At 46.6% G+C, this 20,773-nt stretch overlaps 1 long non-coding RNA gene across 1 annotated transcript in view; it reads left to right on the top strand.

Moving 5' to 3' along the window:
- Positions 1-2,463: 2,463 nt before the first annotated feature.
- Positions 2,464-20,773, top strand: part of LOC141277042 (uncharacterized) — a 29,332-nt gene continuing 11,022 nt past the window's right edge. Inside the window, exons 1-2 of the long non-coding RNA XR_012327687.1 lie at positions 2,464-4,147; positions 6,423-6,498. This is a non-coding gene — a long non-coding RNA (uncharacterized lncRNA). The remainder of the gene's footprint in view (positions 4,148-6,422; positions 6,499-20,773) is intronic.

Below are 20,773 nucleotides of genomic sequence, written 5' to 3'. Positions count from 1 at the left end.
AAAAAAAAGGGCTGGGGCTTCCCTGGTGGCGCAGTGGTTGAGAGTCCGCCTGCCGATGCAGGGTACGCGGGTTTGTGCCCCGGTCCGGGAAGATCCCACATGTCGCGGAGCGGCTGGGCCCGTGAGCCATGGCCGCTGAGCCTGCGCGTCCGGAGCCTGTGCTCCGCAGTGGGAGAGGCCACAACAGTGAGAGGCCCGCGTACCGCAAAAAAAAAAAAAGAGGGCTGAAATCCCATGACGTCTAGTTCTTCCCTACCGTGTTCCTAACAGCCATCACTTTCCAGAAGTGTCTTGAAAATTAGGCTGAGTACTGGCTTGCCTTGAAATCCTTTGCTTAGGGGAGGAGGAGGTGGCGAAGGAGACAGGCATATAAATGTCCTTTTCTCTAAAGATGGCTTCTTCTCAGCCTACAGCATGGAAATTCAGTCTTTCTTGACTTCAAGAATTATGATGTTGTGGGAAGAAAAATATCCTAAGAGTTAAGGGCCAGTTCTGTCACTTTGTAACAATATGTCTTCAACCAAGTCACTTAACTTTCTGAATTTCAATTTTATAATTTGTAAAATGGGACAATTAATTGCTGCTCTACTTACTTTACAAGGCGGTTGTGCCGACCCAAACAAGAACCCAGATCTTCTGACTTTATGTCCATGGTGCCCAAACATCTATCCATCCATCATCCTTTTATTTCTTCACTCTTCAATATGTATGGTATTTTCCAAGACTTAGTGAAATGAAAAGTACATGTATGTTGGGAGGTTGGGGGAAGGAAAGAAGAGAGGCACCCCAGATTGAGAAAGGGCATTGAAGGCAGAGAAAATGAGGTGATTAAGAGCATGGTGTGATCAGGGACTTACAGCAGCCCATGACCCCACGTTCTATTTTACATGCTATTCCAATTCCTTTGAGGGCAACACTGTATGTAGCACAAAAAAAAGAACTACTTTTTAAGGTTTCCTTAAGACGGAGCCATTTTTAGTTCATCCAGCCAGCACTCTCTAGTTAACATCTTCTATCTCACCTTCTCTCTAGGCCCTTCTACTAAAACATACAATAACTGGTGAACAGAAGTGGGCAAGGCTTACAAGTCAGGTGGGCATCTCAGATCCAGCCATAGGGAAAGGAATCTGCGAGGTGCTTTAAATCTATGTCAGATATAAAAATAAACCTTAGGTATGACATATAGTATATAAAGTGCAGGTTCTACATGGCCCATTTTTAAGGTGTACACGCTGATGTAAGGGGCATATAGCAATAATACTTTGAATTTGTAAAGTGCTTCTCCATGTATTACTAGATTTACCTTTGAAGTATCCTGAAAAGGTAAAAATATAAGAGAACAGGAAATGTTACTTCACCAGCTCTATATTATAAATAAAGGAACAGAGACTGGAAGCAACCTGTGATAGATTGCACAGTAAAATCAGCAGCTGAGCAAGAACTAGCCTTTAGGTTTTCTGGACTCCAGGGTGGAGCTGACTTCCCATCTGAGGCGATTACTGAGAATTCATTGTCAGATTATGGAGGACTTCTTCTATTCTGATAATATTGCTGATAATTCTAGAATTAACTCATTGATCACGTACTCATCTCACAAACTCTTAACTGAGGAAAGGGAGTGGAAGGTGTCTAGAGACGGGGCTGGGGCAGTAATCAGAGGCCAGAGCCTCATGGCCGTGAATGCCAAGTTCAGCGTTAGGCCTGCATCTGAGGGTCATGGGGAATCCCTTGAGTTTTATGTAGATGCATGTCCCGAGCATTTAGCAGCAGTCACTCTGAGCTACGGTGGGCCCGACAGGAATGGGCAAATCTTAGAGCAGGAAACCAGTCAGAACGATGGCAACAAAGCATGTGAGAGATGGTGGTGGCAGCCTAAAAAGCGAAGTGAACGGATCACATCCAAATATGAGAACCAAGGTGTCATTCTTTCCTCGAATCCCACTGTTAATGAATTTCTCCTTCTAGGACGACTGCAAATGTGTTTCTGGTAGGAAAACAGTCCCTGCTCTCTGCCTCCCCTTGTTCCCCATCGGTCCCCGCCCCTGGAACAGTGAGGAATGAGACAGGAAACAGAAGGCCGGGACCCCCGGGGTCTTGATTACAGAGATCAATTGTCCCGACGCCCACATTCCAGAGCCCAGGCTCGCTGAGGCCATTTGCAGCACGTCGTGACTTCGCCAGCAGCCTGCTCTTCTCGCTAACGAGGTTTCGCCAGCCTCTTTACATTAAGGCCAGGCATCTCGGCGCCCGCGGCAAGCGCTCTGGCATTTGCTAAAGTCCCACAGGCCGCCTGGCTCAGGAATCTCTCATGACTGATCCGAGAACGGTCAGGCACGCAGCCGTTCCCTTTCCCACAAGGCGTAGCACGGCTGAGGGGTAACCCCGCCCCTGCCGCCTCCCGCAGCCCTATTGGCCAATGCTCCTGCCACTCATCCAAGCGCCCTCCCGGAAGCGGCGGTCTTCTCCCCGCGTTAGCGTCTTTTTGGTTCGTTCTTCCAAGTGCTTCTTCGCTCCTGGAGTAGGATTCTGACTGTCCCTTCGCGGCCTACAGCCGGCCTCATAAACACTTTCTCTTTGGAGTCTAACCCTGTGAGATGGACCCCGGAGGCATATTCCAGTTTTACAGGCGGGAGAAATAAGGGTCACAGAGGTTGAGTGACTTTCCATAGAACCACGTGCTGGGTTTTTAAAACGAGATTTTAATAGTGGTTCCAGACCCGCGTTTTTGGCTCCATAGCATTGACTCAGTGGTTAATCTGAATTTGTTTCTTCATCTGTGAAATTAGGAAAATAAGAGCCACCTTGCGGAACTGGTGTGAAGAATACATAAAGTAACAGGAGAAGAATCGGGTATGAGGACTGGCCCGTGTAGGCTGTTAATGAATAGTAAGTAGGTAGCTACAGAACCCCCCAGGTCTTCTGGCTTCTAGTCTGGGACTCGTTTTGCAAAACCTGTGATACTCAGAAGTCTAGAGAGCTCAAGATGGTCCAGGGACATACTGCAAGGGCTTCAGTGAGATCTTACACAGGAGACACACTGCCGGAAAACATACTCCTCTAAGACAGATGCTAAACATTATCTACTACCAATAATATAACAGTATATTTTTTGTCAACTTTTTCCCAGGTATTGATTTAAGTGCTTTATATACATTGAGTCATTTAATCTTCCCAGTGACCTCTGAGGTACATCCTATTATAATTCCTGTCTTGCAGATGAGGAAATTGAGGCACAGAGAGGTTAAATAACCTCTCCTTGTTTAAAAAGCTATAAGTTGTTGGAGCGGAAATTTATACCCAGGCAATCTAGCTCTTGGAGTCACACACATTAATATTTGTACTATATACAAGAGCTCTCTTTGATAATGAATACTTTTGTCACTATCTCCAAGAAGCTTTTAACATTTTAAAACTCCCAAAGGCAGGAGGTAAAAAGCAAAAACAATGCAGCGAGAGGAACCTACGTCCTGAATTGTGGAGAGGCTACGTGCAGACTGATTATTAGAAACCCATGTGTGGGTGCTGTGTTTGGAATTGCATTTTAGCTGAGTCCTCTGGACTCTCACATCCTTCAGTGTCTCTGTGGACGTGCCCACTGTGGAAAAATGGCTAAATGACATGATTGGGATGGAATGCAGTGGTCATCTTAACTGACCACACAGATGCCTGCCAGAAGAGGAATGCCTCACTTCCTCGTGATATCTTTGAAGACTTTCTGAGAAGGTGATAATATCATCCAGTTACCTCACAATCACAAGTCGTACTGCAGTGACTGCAAATCCTGTGTGTCTCCTTCAACAGGTGTCACAGAGCAAGGAAGGAGGTGGGAACTGGTAGACCTGAGGGGACCAAGGACTCAAACTGAAGGTTAAATGCTGTAAGATGGGAGCAGAGATTTATATTCCTGGCAGACAAAAAGGGATAATATCTACAGGGAAAAGGTGGAGGCAGTTCTCTCTGGGAGCCAGGTCAGAGTTCCTGCTAAAGTGACTTTGGCCTCTGTAGCTCTGGTGGCCTTGAACTATACAGAACACTTCCATACACAACCTCTGTTTATCCAGAGCAGTCCTGATTCTTGATCAAGAAAAATACCCAGGTTCTTGGGCTTCAGCCTTCTCTTCTGCCTTCTCTTCCTCCACCTTTCCAGGTAAGCTTGGGAAACATGGAGTATGAGGAGGGAGTAGGGATAGTGCTGGGGGTTAGGACCCAAGTGTTCCCTCAACATCCAGAGGTGATATTTTGAGTGACCAGAGAAAATGCAGCCTCCATCAAAGAGGGAAATACAGGGCAATTTTGGTAGAGAAATATTAGTCGTGAGATTCTAGTGGTGAACATACAGACCTAGATGGGAGATGAGGCTGGGAGCCAATCATGCCATTTGCTTGGGAAATGGAGTAAAGCATGGTATGAGCAATAAAGTCTTAGGCAGAGGCTGTGGTTAGATGTTTCAGAGGATAGCTTGGTTCTGTGGGTGTTAGCCACATGGGACAGGGGCAGGGCAGTGGAGTTAAAGGCCCAGGAACAAATAGCAAAAAGTGTGGCTCTCGCTCCAGAAAAGAAGGGGCTTCACCAAAACCATTATCCCTCAATCCCTGCATCCCAGCCACCTGGAGAGTCTCATCATGATATGAGTAATGTCCACTGTGCCGCTTAGTATTCATTCAGAGACATTTATTGTACATACACTTTGTGTTGGGCTTTTGCTAATTGCCTGTGAATGCTGACCTTTCATAAATGATGCTAAAAAAGATTATTTCTGCACCGTGCTCCAAACATTTCTGATTTCAGGGAAAATGGAAGATGCAGTGGGCTTAGCAGATACTCCTGAATAGCTTTGGAGACACAGGCCAGGGAGAAGATCCAGAATGAGATAAGGAAAACAGTCTTCTCTTTTGGAATCTGAAACATTTAAATGTAGACTTTGATGTTCACCTTGGCACCGTCATTAATGAGCGGATAAGCATTAGGTTGGCCATGTGAAGTACCGGTATTCAATTGTTTTTGATGCACAGAGATGGTAGCTTCATATGACTGAATCTTACAGAATCCTGAGATAAATAAGATATACTAGGGGATGTTTAACTTACTTGATTACAGGGGAAGAAATACTGAGGAATTTTGTCTGGGTCTTTATAGGAGTGAGTACCGCTAACTGTAAACAATCCATTAAAAATAGTCTTGCAACAGTACGATGACACAATTTCATTAATGTGATGCAGAAAGATATCACATTTTAATTGGATAAATGCTTGGATGTAAAGTAGAGCTAAAAGTTGTAAAATTGTTTTTCAGTTATTTTGGTTGAGAAATTAAAGATGTTGCATAGTAAAAAAAAAAATAGTCTTGCACTATCTCTAGCTAAAAACACAAGTTTTATTAATTTATTTGTTCATTGTAAAAACAACAAAAATCATTGAGCATCTCCTATATCTCAGTCACTGTGCTAGAGACAGAATGAAATGATGGTCCCTGCCCTGCGGGCACACACAGAATAGGAGTAAAGGAGGGAGGATGATGCAGTGGGTGGTTTATGGGGACCAGTCCTGGGAGAATAGCAAAGCAGTGCAGAGAAGGAGCAATGAAGATTCTCGGGAAGGAGCGGTGTGATCTTAATCAAAGGGTTTGCTGTAGGAGAGAGAAATAATGATGAACCAAATGGTTAAGACAGGAAAGAACATTCCAGACAGAACTGGGGAGAGATGACCACATGATTTAAAGAAACAGGATGTGCTTAGAGTGAATTAAAATTTAGTAAATCTACAGAGAGGCATTTCTCAAAGGGCTTTAAGCATCAGAGAGTCAGAGAGTCTGTCATATTCTTGTTCCTGTACCCAGTGTTGAGTCCAAGGTAGTGCCTAGCACACAGTAGGTGCTCAGGAGATGTTGAACTAAACTGACCTGGAAAAAAGCCTGAAATTGAAATTGATCACATACTCAAAAGAACCTATCTTCTCCCCTATTCTTCTTAGTCCAAACTGATGGAAATTCAATGTGTTGCTTGAAATGTTATGCAAGACAACACGCACTTCAGCCTACCTCTGGAAAGAGATGTAGTTATGTAACCCGTTAATCTGTGCGTAAAGTAGATGTCAAAAGAAGTCTTGCCTTGGAAACTTTTTCAGTTCCTTGTTTTAAATATGTATTATATACTCTGTATAGGCGAGGTGATATGCCAGGCTCAGGAACACAGTGGTGAATAAGACTATTAGCCCCTGCCTTCAAGGAACTTAATATTTAATAGATAAAACAGTTATTAAATTAATATTTTCTAATAATAATTGGGGTAAATAAAATGGAAAGCCAATATTCAGATGCCATGGGAACATATAACTGGGGGCCTAGCCTAGACTGATGGGGGTTGGAAGGGTGCTCAGTATAAGCTTCTTTAAAGAATACACACTTAAGCTGAAATCATATGACAGGGAAGGAAGAGTGTTCCAAGAAGATGGAACAGCACATGTGAGGACCATGAAGAAGGGGAGACTGGCCTTCTAACAGGTATGACTATGTGACTATAACTATAAATTGATAAAAACATCTCATATGATCCTTCTAAAGAGTAATTGTTTCGTCTGCCATTTTAATCCAGAAGACCCTAGTTCATAAGGAGGAAAACCACTTCATTCATTTATTCAGCGTATGTTAAATAATTTCCATGTACCTGAAACTGTGCCAGGTACTGAAAATTAAGGAGAGAAAAACCTCATGGACCTCTAGACACTCACAGTCTTGTGAGGAAACAGATGAGCCCACACACCATTACAGTGCAGTGTGGTCGTTTCTGTGCTTGAGGTGTCACCTGCAGGACACAGGAGAGGTATGGTTATATTTGCCTTGGCGAGGCAGGGAGGGGTCTCAGACAAAGTAGCTTCTGAAGGATGAGGGCATTCCAGGAAGCAAGAGAGGCATTGGAGGAGACAGCACGATGTACTCAGGGAAGAGCAAGTCGTGAGCCATACACAGGGCTGCCGGGAAGAAGAAGGAAGTGTGAAAGGAGGTAAAGTTAGAAAGGTGGGCAGGGGTTAGATGTTGAAGCATCTTGGAAAGGACTTTTTATTTTATCCAGTAGTCAATGGGGAGAATTTTGAATAAGGAACCGGCACGATCGGTGGACTGGAATAGTTGCGACTAGAGGTAGGAGACCAGTAAGGTGGCAGTTGTCAATCAAGAGTCCAAGAAGAGATAAATGCCCAGGCCCCCTACCAGAGCCGTGATCAGGACCAGAGAGGAGGCGACAAAGGCGACAGAAGTGGGATGCTCGAGAGATACAACTGATGGGCTTTGAGAGTGACTGGAGCTGGGCACAGGAGAATAGGAGAGATGGGGGAATCTAGATCGACTCCAAGGCTTATAACTCAGGAAGCTAGGTGATAGGAGGCATCCAGAGAGACGAGGAGACTCCTTATTGTTCAGACCGCAGCACAGAATCACCAACAGAGCTGACTTATGAATAAGATGTTCGGGTTCCTGAATCACCAAATGTTTTGGAGTTTTAGGATTTTACATAGAGATTTTGCAAAGAGAGCTCTGCAAAGACTAAAAAAAAAAAAGTCTCAAGAGGAATGAAGTCTTTATTTCTTAAGTCCCAACCTCTCAAACACCTCCTCCTATCTCACTCCCTCCAGCTGTATAGCTGAAGCAACAATAGCCCCGGTGCATTGTGCCATTACCACGTATAGCCAAACAACTACATAACCACCAGAGAGCAATGAATGTGGCCATAAAGGCACAGAGTAGTAATTATTTTCCCATTAGCACCAGCCACACTAATATCAGCACAGAACAATTAACATTCCTAACCTCACGGTTAGGCTATAACCTCCACATGTCTTGCAGGAATAGGTTGATGAATGGCTTAGGAGGAATAAGCACCAATAAGGCAGCTGTGCAGTGAGACCTCTGCATCCTGGCCATGCCTGTGGGAGATCAGCCATGCCATCAGGTGGAAAGGCAGTGGGAGAACTCGGTTTTGATTGCCACTGATCTAGCCAGTCCCCAGACAGAAAACGTCTAATTCAGCTGCCCTTTCTTTGGGTCCCCAGGAAGGAAGCATTTGAGTGGGAGAAAAGCTATAGCAGTAATGACACAGCAGACAGAGCCCTTTGCATTTATATTTCCTTATTCTGTCCATCACTAGGCAACTATTCTTTGTGTTTAAAACTACACATCATTCTACATTGTAACACCTTATTCTCTGAAGTAACTGCCTTGGTTTGCAGCGTGCTAGGGGATATCCATTCTATTTATTTCTGTTTAGGTCAATCACAATGAAGACCAAGTCATTTTGAACCAATAGCCTGATTTAGGAATCTCTTCTCTGTGTTCTTGTAGTATCATGTTATAGTGGATCATAAGCTCCATCGCAATTGCATATTTGTCCATTTTTCCCTCCAGACTACGACATCCTGGAGGGTAGGTACTACGTCTTGTCTATGTTTGTAGCCACATCCCCAGCACCTAACACAGCTCTCAGCTACATGGACACTACTCCATAATTGTTGATTGGATGGATGGATGGATGGACAGATGAGTGAATGTCTTCCCTGAAATTCAAGCTTTAGTGTTTGAAAGTGTGATTATTTAGTTTAAAGAACAGGCAAGGCTAATTGAATAGACTTGGCCAGGAAGAATTAGGCAAAATGTAAGCTAAAGAGGACTCACCGCACCAGCCTAGAGAGGTCTGATACGGATGAGCCAGGCGCCAGCTGCAGCGGCAAGGCCATTTTCCTCTTCTGGCTAGGAACAGCGTGTGGCAGAGACTCACCCGGGGATCTGAATAGCAGGATCACATGAGTGCAGTGGCTCATCACTGCACAGGCAAAGAAGGGGCACGCTCTCCAAGTAAATGTTTATGTCTTAAGTTGGGTTCCCTAGAAGCAGAGCCTGAGACAAGGATTCTTGTCCAAGTGATTTTTTTACATAGCATTTACAGAGCATGAGAGGGCATGCTCTCAGGAGAAAGGGAGCGAGAGAAGCAGAAGAGGGCAGGGGAAATGCCAGTATGTGAGCTCAGCTGGAGACTAGCTGCAGCTTTATCACCATGAGCTTTGGGGTTGGTCCCACCTTAAGGCAAGGAGGCTAACGCTTTGTCTCTCTATATGGGTCAGTCATTGGCTGTGGGCTATCCCTGAAGGCAGGGAACCGTATCTGCCTAGTGAGCAAAGATCTTGTTTTAGTGGAGGGTGATTCTCTCCATGGGCAGCTGTGGGTCATTGGCGCTCAATGCCCAGAGCTGGTAGTTTTACCATACATGCCATGGCTGGTAAAAGTAGTCTGGGCATGACACCAACAGCATCTACTGGAAATGGATAGCGTGAAATAACGTGGATTATAGTAATCTCTCTCAGTTATTGAGCACCTACTATACGCCAAGTGCTGTGCTAAATGCTATATATATATATATTATAAAATATAACTATATACATATGCTCATATAATCCTTGGAATATAGCTGTTAGATAGGTAATATACTACCACTTCCACTGGACTGTTGAGGAAACTCAGAAAACACCATACTTCATGCTTAGAATATTGCCTTTCTGTGTCTGCATTTTTATGGATAGAATCAGGATATTGCACATCCAACTGGCCTGAATTCCATGCATTCATTCAATTCATGAATTTCGCCAATGCTTTGGAGCACCTATTACGTGCCATGACTAGACTAGGCCCTAGAGACATATCAGTGAACTGATGGCCTTGAGCCCTGCTCTCAAAGGGTAGGACTAAGCCTCAGGCCCAGTTCCAATACCCATGTGACACAACTAACAAATATTTTTGGACACCTGTTGTGTACATTCTGCTCCATTAGGCCTTAATCAAGAAAGAATCTCGACCCCAGGCCTCTATAACAATCCTCTTGAATTCCTCACATACAACATTGCTACTAGATTAGAAAAATCAGTTTTCAAGATTATGTACAAACCAAGCATCCCTGTGCATGGAAGAGATTGAACGTGGTGAGCTCTAAATCCCCCTCAGGCTCTCACATCCTGGGATTCCTTCTTCTGATGACCCACCCGATTATGGTTACATCCTTTGTAAGGGACTGTGATGGTCAGCTTGACGTGTCAGCTTGGCCAGGCTATAGCCCAGTTATTCAAACACTAATCTAGGTGTCACTGGGGAGGTATTTTGTATATCTAATTAACATTTACTTAAATTGATTTTAAGTAAATGTTATCTTTGATAATCTGGGTGGCCTTCGTCCAGTCAGTTGAAAGGCCTTTAGAGCAAAACTGAAGTTTCCCTGAGGAAGAAGCAATTCTGTCTGTGGACTGTAGCATCAGCTCCTGTCTGAGAGTTTCCAACCTGCTGCTGGCCTGCCTTACAGATTCCAGACTTGCCAGCTGCCCCCATAATCACTTAAGCCAGTTCCTTGAAATAATTCTACATGTGTGTGTGTGTGTATGTGTCTCTGTCTCTGTACACATACACACACACATACATATACAATCCACTGGTTGTTTCTCTTGAGAACCCTAAATGACACAGGGACCCACCATGTCCTTTATTTTCTTGTAATATTGTCTGGTGTGTATGGTCTTGTATCTTGCGTGTATAGTTATGGACCCCATTTAGATTACTAGTAGGCAGATGAAGCCTGTGCTTAAAGAACCAGTAAAATAAGACCACAAAAACACGAGAAAAGTTCATCTTGAATTCACTTAACTTGTCCAGAATTTTGCAATCAGAAAATCCAGAACTTTTACACACATGTAAGCTCTGTGTTTTACACTATAGGTTTGTTTTTTTATTTTGACCTGTAAACGGGTGGGAGGGATCGCATCTTTTCATGTTAGAGCCTCTAAAGGTATTCATGCAGCTCTGTATGTTCCCAAGTAGAATGTAAACTCCACGAGGCCAGAGGCCAAGTCCTAGTTTTTTTGTGACCCTGTAGTACCTGTATGGTGCTTAACAGAGACTCACATATACAGGAGGTGTTGAATCAATCTATTTATTTTCCTTTTGTTTCATTTCTCCAGAATATGTTACCTTTGGGAAATGAGAAACAGGCTCAGAGAAATGTCGGTTGGTTGGTTGGTTTTGAGGCAAATCGATTTACCATCTCCAAGGGAGAGGCTGCTTCCTCAGTATAGTTGGAGATTTATGATCTGAAGAGCATTCCAGAGACTAGCCCTTCTCTTGTTTCTGTGTCGTTGGTAGGGAGCTGGGGGTCCAGATGACTGATGTGCATCAGGCTTTGTGAGCATTTTACAGAGATTGGTTTTCACAACAGCACAGGGGAAGGCTGCCCCAAGCCCGCAGCAAGCGCTGTTGGCAGCGGGAGGGATTACAAGGGACTTTTGCTGAGACTCAGAGTCTAGACTCTTTCTTGGACACGATCTGGAATAGCTGTGTGATGTGTAAACAGCAAGCATCCAATAAATCTTTGATCATAGGTTGGCTGACTCTTGACCCTTGAATTATTTACACTTTTGGTGGAGAAAGTGAGGAGAGGTGCAGGTTCAGGGCAGAGCTCTTTTCAAGGCCACCTAGAGAGTACTTTCATTTATCACCTTTCACAGTAATGATCTGAAAACAACCATGGCAATTACCCCAGAGGCAGATGTTTCCGTGTATGGAGTCTGAGGATGCTGAGTCATCAGAGTTACACCAAGCAAATGAGCAGTTCTCTGGAGAAGGACAGACATTCACCCTTAGCCCGAGGTTGGTGAGTTCAGCACCAGGTGGAGGCTGCTGATTGCTACGAACGCCTGGCCTGAACCTTCGTCAATGGCCTGAACCTTCCTTGGGCTGTTAAACAATATTCAGACTCTTCCTTGAACACATCCTGGAATAGTGATGATTCAATAAATCTGTGTTCATAAACTGGCTGAGACCTGACCCCTGGATTACTAACACCCCTGATAGAGAAAGTAGGGAAAGATCCAAGTCCTCACACAGATAACTAGCTTCAGCTGAGAATTTATGATCTTGAAAAGAGAAAACATAAATTAATTATCTAGATCATAAAGGAAGGACTTCAAGTTGAGTCCAACCCATGATGTGAAACTTCCATTAACCGGAATGTGCGCTCTGGGGTCTCTCACCCCAATCCAAGGACAGAAAATATTGTGCACCTGGACACTGCAGTAATAGAGGCAGTTCTCAGGGCCCAAGAAAAATGTGGGGAAAGACTTCCAGAATAAGCAGATTAAGACAGTCAAATTATAAAACAGCTGTGTGTAGTAATGCCCCAAAAAGCACTGAAAAGAGAGAAGAAAGAAACGTGAGGGTGGAATAGACCGCATCTCATGTGTCTCTGAAAGCGTCTCTTCCAGCCCCATTAATTCCACCACTTCCTCACTTGTCTCTGCTTCTTGCCTTCCCGCTTCCATCCACTCCCCTCCACACTGGCCAGTGACTCTCTTCCTGTGCTCTCCCCTCTTAAAGCCTTCAGTGTAAAAGCCCACATCCTTCACAGGACACTCAGAAGCTTCCCGAACTAGCCCCGGCCTCTCTCCAGCCACATCTGTCACTCCGCCTCCCTCCCCCTATTCTTTGTTCACACAACTATTGCACATTCCTTTAACTGCTCCCCGCTCCTCCGGCTTCCAGGCCTGAAATGCCCTCAGCAAACCTTTCAGGAGCTCACCGACCTCGCCAGGTCCACTCAAATCTGGGTCCTGTCTCCTCAGGCTGAGTCCATCCATCCTTACCTGATGCTCCCCAGTAATTCCCACTCTCCATGTGCCACTGTACTCTAATTACTTATCTAGTTTATACTTTAATTCTCTCTAGAGTACGAACTCCTCAAAGCCACAGGCAGAGGTTTATTCTTTTCTTTAAATTCTCGGTGCCTCATTCGGTACCTGTTACTTAATAGGTCCTCAATACGTGGAGCTGGACAAATGAATTAAGTAATCAGTTGAGCCACTTAGATCTCTAGGCCTGACGTCCAGCTTGCACTCAGGTATTTCTCTCACGCATTCTCTACGTGCAGCTGCTCTGAGAATCTGTGCTCATTGCTATGTCCAGCTCACACCACTGCCTCATAGTTCCACGTATTCCATATATTCACGGTGACTTCTGTGCATAATCTGTACTCATGTTGTAGGAAGTAAGCTTCCCAAAGACTGTAAAGCACCAAGCAATGATATGGGATGGCGAATAAATACTATTGAATTATGTCAGCAATTTGTCCTATTTTCCTGCCATTCAGTTCTGTGCTTTGAAAAGAGAGAGACTCACACGCAGGGTCCAAGGCTGGTCTGAATTCCAGGGAAATCCACTTGTTAGTGGGGTCGGGACCTGCATGCACTTACTGCCTTCCTTCGGTTATTCTCCATCCGCTGCCAGATCGTGGCCCCCAGATACACAAGGACCCTCCTTCCAGGCCCCGTTTGGAGAGGGGCTGATTAGTGATCTCCTGGAAATCAGGTACAGCCTTTGGGCCAAGAGAGAAGCCTCGTTGGGGCCAGTGTGGGGCGGGGAGCTGCTCTTCAGGATAGAATCGTGCCTAAACTGAGGCATAATTTGGCTTAATTCAGCGTTCCGAACAAACAACGACAAATGAGAGCTTCTCGCTGTCGCTGTAGCTCTGTGAGCAAGCTGAACGAAGCAATTAGAGAATGGTGATTGTCTACAATCAGAAGGGGAGAAGTGTCAGAACGAGGCCAGCAGAAGCAGTGACACGATAGATAATTTATTAGATGTTGAATGGCTGTTTTTCTCTCTCCAGGCCTTTGTGAGAGAAACATCCAAATGCCACAAGTACATACCCAGGGAGGCTCAGGGTGGCAGGAGCCCAGGCTGTGGGCACATAATTGCCTTTTATCTGCTCTGATTTGGGCTTTATCAAATCATCTGGCTTCCAGGGCATTCTGTAGCAGAAGCGCTCGTGGTGTTCCAGCACTGGGCCCACTTCTGCTGGAACTACCAGGGGCCCGAGAACCTGAGGGACCGCAGGCTTCCAGCCCATGCTCTTCCTCCCAGGCCTTGGGGCCTGTGCTGGCCACTCTTCTGATAAACCCTGATCTGGCTTCTTGCTGAGTTCTTTGGGGGCTCCTGCCTTGTCTCTTTTCATACCAGACTGGTTTTGGTCTGGGCTCTGTGCCCATCGGAGACTTGCAAGGTTAATAATAAACAAGTAGTCACGGTAAATATGACTTTTGCCCCCTTAGGGAAGAGTGGTGGGGCTTAAAGGCTTTTGTAGGACTCAGCATCCACTTGTCCATCTGTCCATCCATCCATCCTTCCAGTAAAGCTCTGTTGCATTCGGTCTGCTCAGAGAACAGCGAGATTTTGCCCTGAGGTAGCTCACAGCAGAGAGGAAATTAGACCAGACACCAAATAAGCACCATGAGGTGCTTAGAAGGTCAGAGATCATACCTCTCTACCGTTAGCTTGGAGGCCCTAAGGAGGCATGGAGACACCCCACACTCCCCAGTGACCAAGCAACAGCTGGTCCATGGGGTTTCAGCTTCCCAGGAAGATTTGAATAAGTGACACCTACTGTTGCCAGTGGTTGGTCATATAGAAGACACTCTGAAATCTTTGGTGACCAGCAAAAGCTGGTGGTTGTCAGAGACATTCAGGGCTCTCTATCCTGCCCCTGCCTTCCCTCAACCCCCCACCCTTCTCTCTCTCTCTCTCTCTCTCTCACACACACACACAAACACACACACACACCCCTTCCATTTGCCCCAGCCATATGCAGCTATTGCTGCTCTCTGACACACTAGGCTGTTTCATCCCTTTGTCCTCACGTTCTATCTTCCAAGTGGTCTGCCTGGTGAGACCTCCTGGGTAGCCTCAGGACCTGCATATATAGACACCTCTGCAGAAACCCCTGGGCGGTGTCAACCATCCCCATCACTGCACCCTGTCCACATCTACTCCAATGTGTGTGTGTGATCACAGGCTGACCAGTGAATACACATGTGGAACGCTCACTCATCATTGCATCCTTGGGACCCAGAAATGTGTTGAAAAGGAATCAGTGTTGAATATTCAGTTATCTTCTTGTTAAAATCTTCTTTGTATCCCTTATATTCATTCATTCCCTGATTCAATTTCAGACATTTGTTGAGCACCTACTGTGTGCCAGGCATTTGGTTCAACCCAACTGTCATGGTCTCTTCCTTTAAGAATCTTCTACGTATTCTTAAATTAACCTTGAGACTTGTGCAAATAGTGTGTGTTCAAGTCTTGAAGTGAGTTGGAGAAAAAAAATACCATCTTATATTTACACAAGTGATTTAGTATATCATGAAGCACTTGAAAGTCCTTTGATGAAGACCTCTCACGGTTGAGTAAGGAGGTTCACACCCATCCCTACTCCAGGGGACTGTGGGAGGCAGCATGGTTCTAACATCTGAGCTGTGTGTTTTCTGTGGAGCTAGCACATGCATTCAGCAGCTCCTGGTGCCACTTTGAAGCAGAGATGGGTGACAGATGGCATCGATGCCACTCAAAGGCTTGTGGGTGGCACTCAGCCACTCCTCTGCATCACTATTATTTTGTGGACTCATTTTCTTCCTTTCCCGTCTTTCTCTCTCCCATTTCTCTCCTGCTCTCTGTCCCTTTCTCTCCCCTTTCCCTCTGTCTTGAAAAACACGTTTTTAAATTTTTTTATACAATTTTTAAAGGTTACTTTCCATTGGCAGGTACTACAAAATATTGGCTATACTCCCTGTGTTGTACAATATATCCTTGTAGCCTATCTGATGACTTTATCATCCCGTACATACATACCCTTAGGCATTGCTTAGTATCTGACACTTGGCGCTAAAAAGGCTTACTTCCCTTCACTCCCAAGCCGAATCAAACCCCAACTCCTAGACGTGGCCTGGGGAGATTGGGGGCGGGTGGACAGAAATGGCCCAGCCTCTGTGTTCCTTCGGCTGTCGAGGACTCTGCTCCATACCAGACCCCCTGAGGTGAATGAACTCAGCCAGCAGCTCAGCCTGGGCTACAAACTAGGAAAAACCCAGGCAAGGGACGGCATTACGGCATTACTTTGTCTGGTTTAAGCGAAAGAACTTGGAAGATACGCTCAGCTTTGTGCAGGTCAGACAAGGGCCTGGAAAGGGAACCTGGGCTCTTTGCTTAGGGTTTCACAGCGTTGCAAAGCCAGGCAACAGGGGCAGAATGACAATGCTTGCTTTTCACCCAGTGCTTGCAGAAAAGCCCTCTTACCCCAGCATCAGCTTCCTCAAGCCCTGCCAAGCGCACAGTGAACCTTGCCTGGCGCTGATTTATTACAGGAGAAGAGGAAAAGAAACAGCAGGCCCTAAATGTCAAGGTTAGGAGGAGGGTAGCCTGCCCAGACAGGGAATGTCGAGTGTTCTCTGGGGTGTAGCACGTGACTGGGATCTCAGGCCTGGAGGGACCAGGAGCCAATTCAAGTGGGAGGTGTCGGGAATGCAAAGTCGGCTGTAGACTCAGCACATTAAAAATGTCAAGAACAAGGCAGGGAATAACACAAGGAGAAGAGTACCTTCTGTTTTGTGGGAGGCGGGTTACAAAATGTCAGAAGCGCACGTTTGCTTTCATGTGTCTGCTTGGTTGCAAGTCGAATCTGCTGTCTGTTGGAACCCAGGAGGACTGAAGGGCAGGTGGCATCCAGGAACCTGCTCCAGCCTCGGGGAGCCCTGGCTCTGCCTTCCCGTGCTCCCAAGATTCCGCGGCTGCATTAAGAGGAATTTAGAGAGCAAGGCGATGCAGGCCTCCCCCAGGAAAGGGAGCATTGATGGTGCCGCTCACCAGGGCTTAAGGGAGTGAAGGATAGCTGAGGCCACACCTGCACAGAGTCCATGTCGTTGGCAAAACAGAAGATAAAACAGCAAAAAAATCCTCCAGGCTTACTTCAACTTGGCATCGTTTTTAAAGGCACTGAGCTCAGTTCTCTGTTTCTTACCCATGCAGCCCTGATGCGGGGCCTCCCCTGGATACATAGGAAAAAAGATTCTTCCAGCAGGTAGAACTCCATCATTATTTGTACCGGAGCCACAGGCTTCCCGTCCGATGGCTGAAAAGGAGCAGTGCTCACCAGGAAATGCACACTTGCCACTCTCAGCAGGAACCTGGCTGTGTTGAAAGCCCACCACGTACAAGGTGCTCCTGGGAGGCAGGAGTTAGTTAGGAAGCCACTGTCTTAGTTTTCATGCCTGAAACAGAAATCTGGTTGCACAGAGCTTATGGGGGAGGCAATCCCAAGAAACGCAGTGAGGGATTGTGGAAGCAAGACAGAAGAGGGGAAAGCAAAAAGGGGGATGTTATGAGCAGGCTGCTGCTGGGAGCATTGGGGTTCACTCCCACTGGGGTCCCTGTCAAAGACCCCATAGAAAACACCTCAGTTGTCTTATCGAGGGGCAAGGAGCCTGAGACATTTATGCCCAGCTCCATCCCTCATTGGTCTTAACCAATGCCAGAGGACCATTAGCTCTGGGGCTCTTCTGGGCCGCCTCAGCCCCACCCAGGGGCTCAGCAAATTCCCGTGGCCAGAGAAAGCCTTTAGGATGCAGAAGCTTGAAGTAAGAAGCCACAGTGCATCCGGAAGCTGCAGATGACCTCGAAGGGGATCTGCTCCATCCACCTTCAACAGCCATTGTGGCAGATGGTAGTTACGGCTGTTCACCTGTGATCCCAGGCTTGTGTGTGTGTGTGACTGTGTGTGTGTGTGTGTGTGAGTGTACATACACAAGTGCACACACAGATACTCGCACCATTGCTCCACTCCTGTCCCTCTCAGCTGCATTCCCCTCACTACAGCCTCATAAGCAGCGAGCCCCCAAATGGTCTCAGCCCTGCCAAGCCACGCAGCCTCACCTTGCTGTACAAGCAAGTGGAAACAGTGCCTGCAGCCTCCTGGGCCCCAGACACGCCAGTGGAAACCCATGCCAGCTTCCAGCTCCTGCCCAGCTGGAAGGGCTAGCACTTGCATTTGATGTTTTGCGTAAGCCCTGCTGAAGTGCAGCATGGAGTAATGGAAAAAACTGGAACAGATGTCAGGAATTTGAGGTTTCTCGTCTCAAGTCTACCAGTAACTTACTTAGTTGACTCTAAGGAAGTTAACTAAACTTTCTGGAACTTAGTTTCCCCATTGGTAAAATTGGAGTAATAACACCTGCCCTGTTTACCTCCAAGAATTGTGGTCGGACTCAAAGGAGACCACTGTCTTAGTTTTCGTACCTGAATCAGGGGTTGTACCTGGAAGCACCTTCAAACTTCAGATTGCTCTTACTCAGGCTTGGCCTGATTACTTGACCCCCCTAAAGCAGGGGTCTTGCTGGGTGACTCGCTTGGTCCAGGCAGACCAAGTCCAGGATGCGTTCACTCCCAGAGCCACCCTCCCCTGTCTAGGGACAGGCTTGCTTGCCGCCTGCATGGGGCCTGACCCCTCCTGTCTCTAAGTTTAGTTCCATGTCCAACAGCAGATTCTTGAATCGCTATACAAAGTGACAGATGGGGCAACGCAACCTCCCCAAACCACGATGGGGACGAGGGAGAAGAGCAGCTACTGTCCTTAGCATGTATCATTAAGTCTGACGCAACGACAACAGAGAAGCAAATGTCAGTTGGACCTGACCCCTCCAGCTAAACCTGGGAGTGCTTGTCAGTCGCTCAGGGAGGGCTGCCCCATGGGGTGAACACCACGCCAGGGCTGGAGAAACCAACAATTCGGGAAGAAGTCTTAAGGTTTATCTCACAAATATTGGGGACGAGCCTTGGGGCTGTAATGATGGTAACAAAGCACTTTGCACTGTTCAGTGTGGGCCCCGCCAACATGCTGGGGCAGTAATGGTGCGTGTGGAGAGAGCGTGCTGAGCCCTCCTACCCGGGCTCCAGAGGAAAAGCTCGTATCATCCTCCAGTTACACACAATGAAAGCAGAGCAACTCTGCGACAGAAACATGTTGTTGGCGGTGGGGGGAGACTTGTGGGAGACTGTAAACAGTTCCCAGAATAAATCCCCACATAAATCCAAAGAATGCTCATGTGGAGAAGCTACCGCTCCCACCCTCTTTAAGCCAAATGATATCCTCCTGCCGGAGCAGAGTTGTTCTTGGCACTTGGGAGTACATGTGAGGAGGGAATCAAAACACGACACCTGAGAAAGGAATCCATAAGGAATCTGCGGCCAGAGGCATGGTGAGAAGTAACAAAGAACGATGAGTTGGTGGCAGGAACGAAGATTAACTGTACCAGGGAGATGGCATCTTGGCTCCTAGAGCAGGGACTGGGGTGGCCAGCACTCGGAGGCACGGCTGGGCCAGCGAGCTGCAGAGACACGCGTGCCCTTCCTGCCCTCTGCCTCTGCTCTGAGGGCTCAGAGGAGGGTTCCTGCCCAGCTGCGTGGCAGCCCCAGGTCAGGCTTCTGGAAGCTGAGGCCCCAGGCCCTGCTGCCTCCTTGTACCAATTCTGGAAGGACATTCCATACTATAATCAGTGAGGCTTCACCATGTGACGCACAGGATCAGCAGAGAAAGTAGTGAGACCTGGTGGAGAAAGTCCTCCCTTCCCTCCACCTTCAGTGACACAGAAACTGCCTCCGGGGACTTTGGCAAGTTTGACAAATGGCAGAAGAATCTGGAAGAATTTCTCTGCTGGCCAAGAGGAGTTGATGACTGGGCATAAACATGCTGCCATAGTTCTTTGTACAGTGGACCTCTGCATGGCAGGCACAAGTGCCAGGTTCCTTTCAACTCTTTTCCCATCTGATCCCCGCACACTCCTCACGTTGATAGCACTCTAGTACAGATGAAGTTCTCTGCCATCGCAAGAACAAATTCATCACCAACACTGTACGTTCCAACTAAAGGCATTACTGTGTCCACATGAATCATCAGGCAGAGACGGCTACACTTGCCCGACTTGGAAACTCTTGACTCGTGGGGCGCTCGTAGTGGCTAATGCCCACTAGTTACGCAAGCACCTTCTCCAAGGTGCTCGAAGCAGTTTACAAGCTGCTGGCTCATTCTGCATCCTGTCGCTTGGAGGGAAAACACAGCTGGGGAAAGAGGAAGGGTCGACATGATCATCTGCGTTGTATACGGAGAAACTGAGACTCAAACAAGCCCTCCAGTGAAACGCCTAGACATGTATGAGTCAGACACTGCCCCTGGAGGAGACGAGATGAGCTGTTCTGAATCCTAAGTGGAATATTTTCCTGCCCAACAATGTCATGCAGCTGTTCTGACACAGCCTCAAGACAGGCGAGCCAAAATGCAGGCTCACAGGATTTTGTGTGTTACCAATTCCCCACCCGTCACTCCATCTCTGAGTCTTGCTCTGTCTCTACTGGATCGACATTAGAGGCCTCCCAGCCTCCTCTCCTCCCGACCTGCCCCCGGTTCTTAGGACACCTTATTCCTGACATTTACTCCGTCCTTAACTGTTACCTGATCCCTGGTATATCTCTTCCATGTTGAACCTCTACCATACCTTTCCCCGATCCACACACCTTGACGCCCAGAGGTAGGATTAGGATTGGCAATAGGACAAAGCTCGGGGCTAGGGTGAAACCCAAAGGTGGGGTATAAAGTGCCCATTTTATTCATCATTTAATTAAAATTCTCTTTTATTGAAGTATAGTTGTCTTACAGTGTTATATTAGTTTCAGGTATACAAACACAGTGATTCAATATTTTTATAGATTATACTCCATTGAAAGTTATTATAAAACATTGGCTATATTCCCTGGGCCGAAAAACTAACACTTATCAGCTTAATTTTTAAGCCAAATCGAAATATCCTCATGTCTAAATAGCCACACAAAAAAGTGGCTCTATTGAAATAGCTGCATCCAACGAACTGGGAGTCTGGAT

The sequence above is a fragment of the Tursiops truncatus genome, chromosome 18, assembly GCF_011762595.2.
Source record: "Tursiops truncatus isolate mTurTru1 chromosome 18, mTurTru1.mat.Y, whole genome shotgun sequence".
Taxonomy (NCBI): Eukaryota; Metazoa; Chordata; class Mammalia; order Artiodactyla; family Delphinidae; genus Tursiops; species Tursiops truncatus.
The sequence above is the reverse complement of the archived record's forward strand: the minus strand, read 5'-3'. Positions and strand labels throughout refer to the sequence as shown.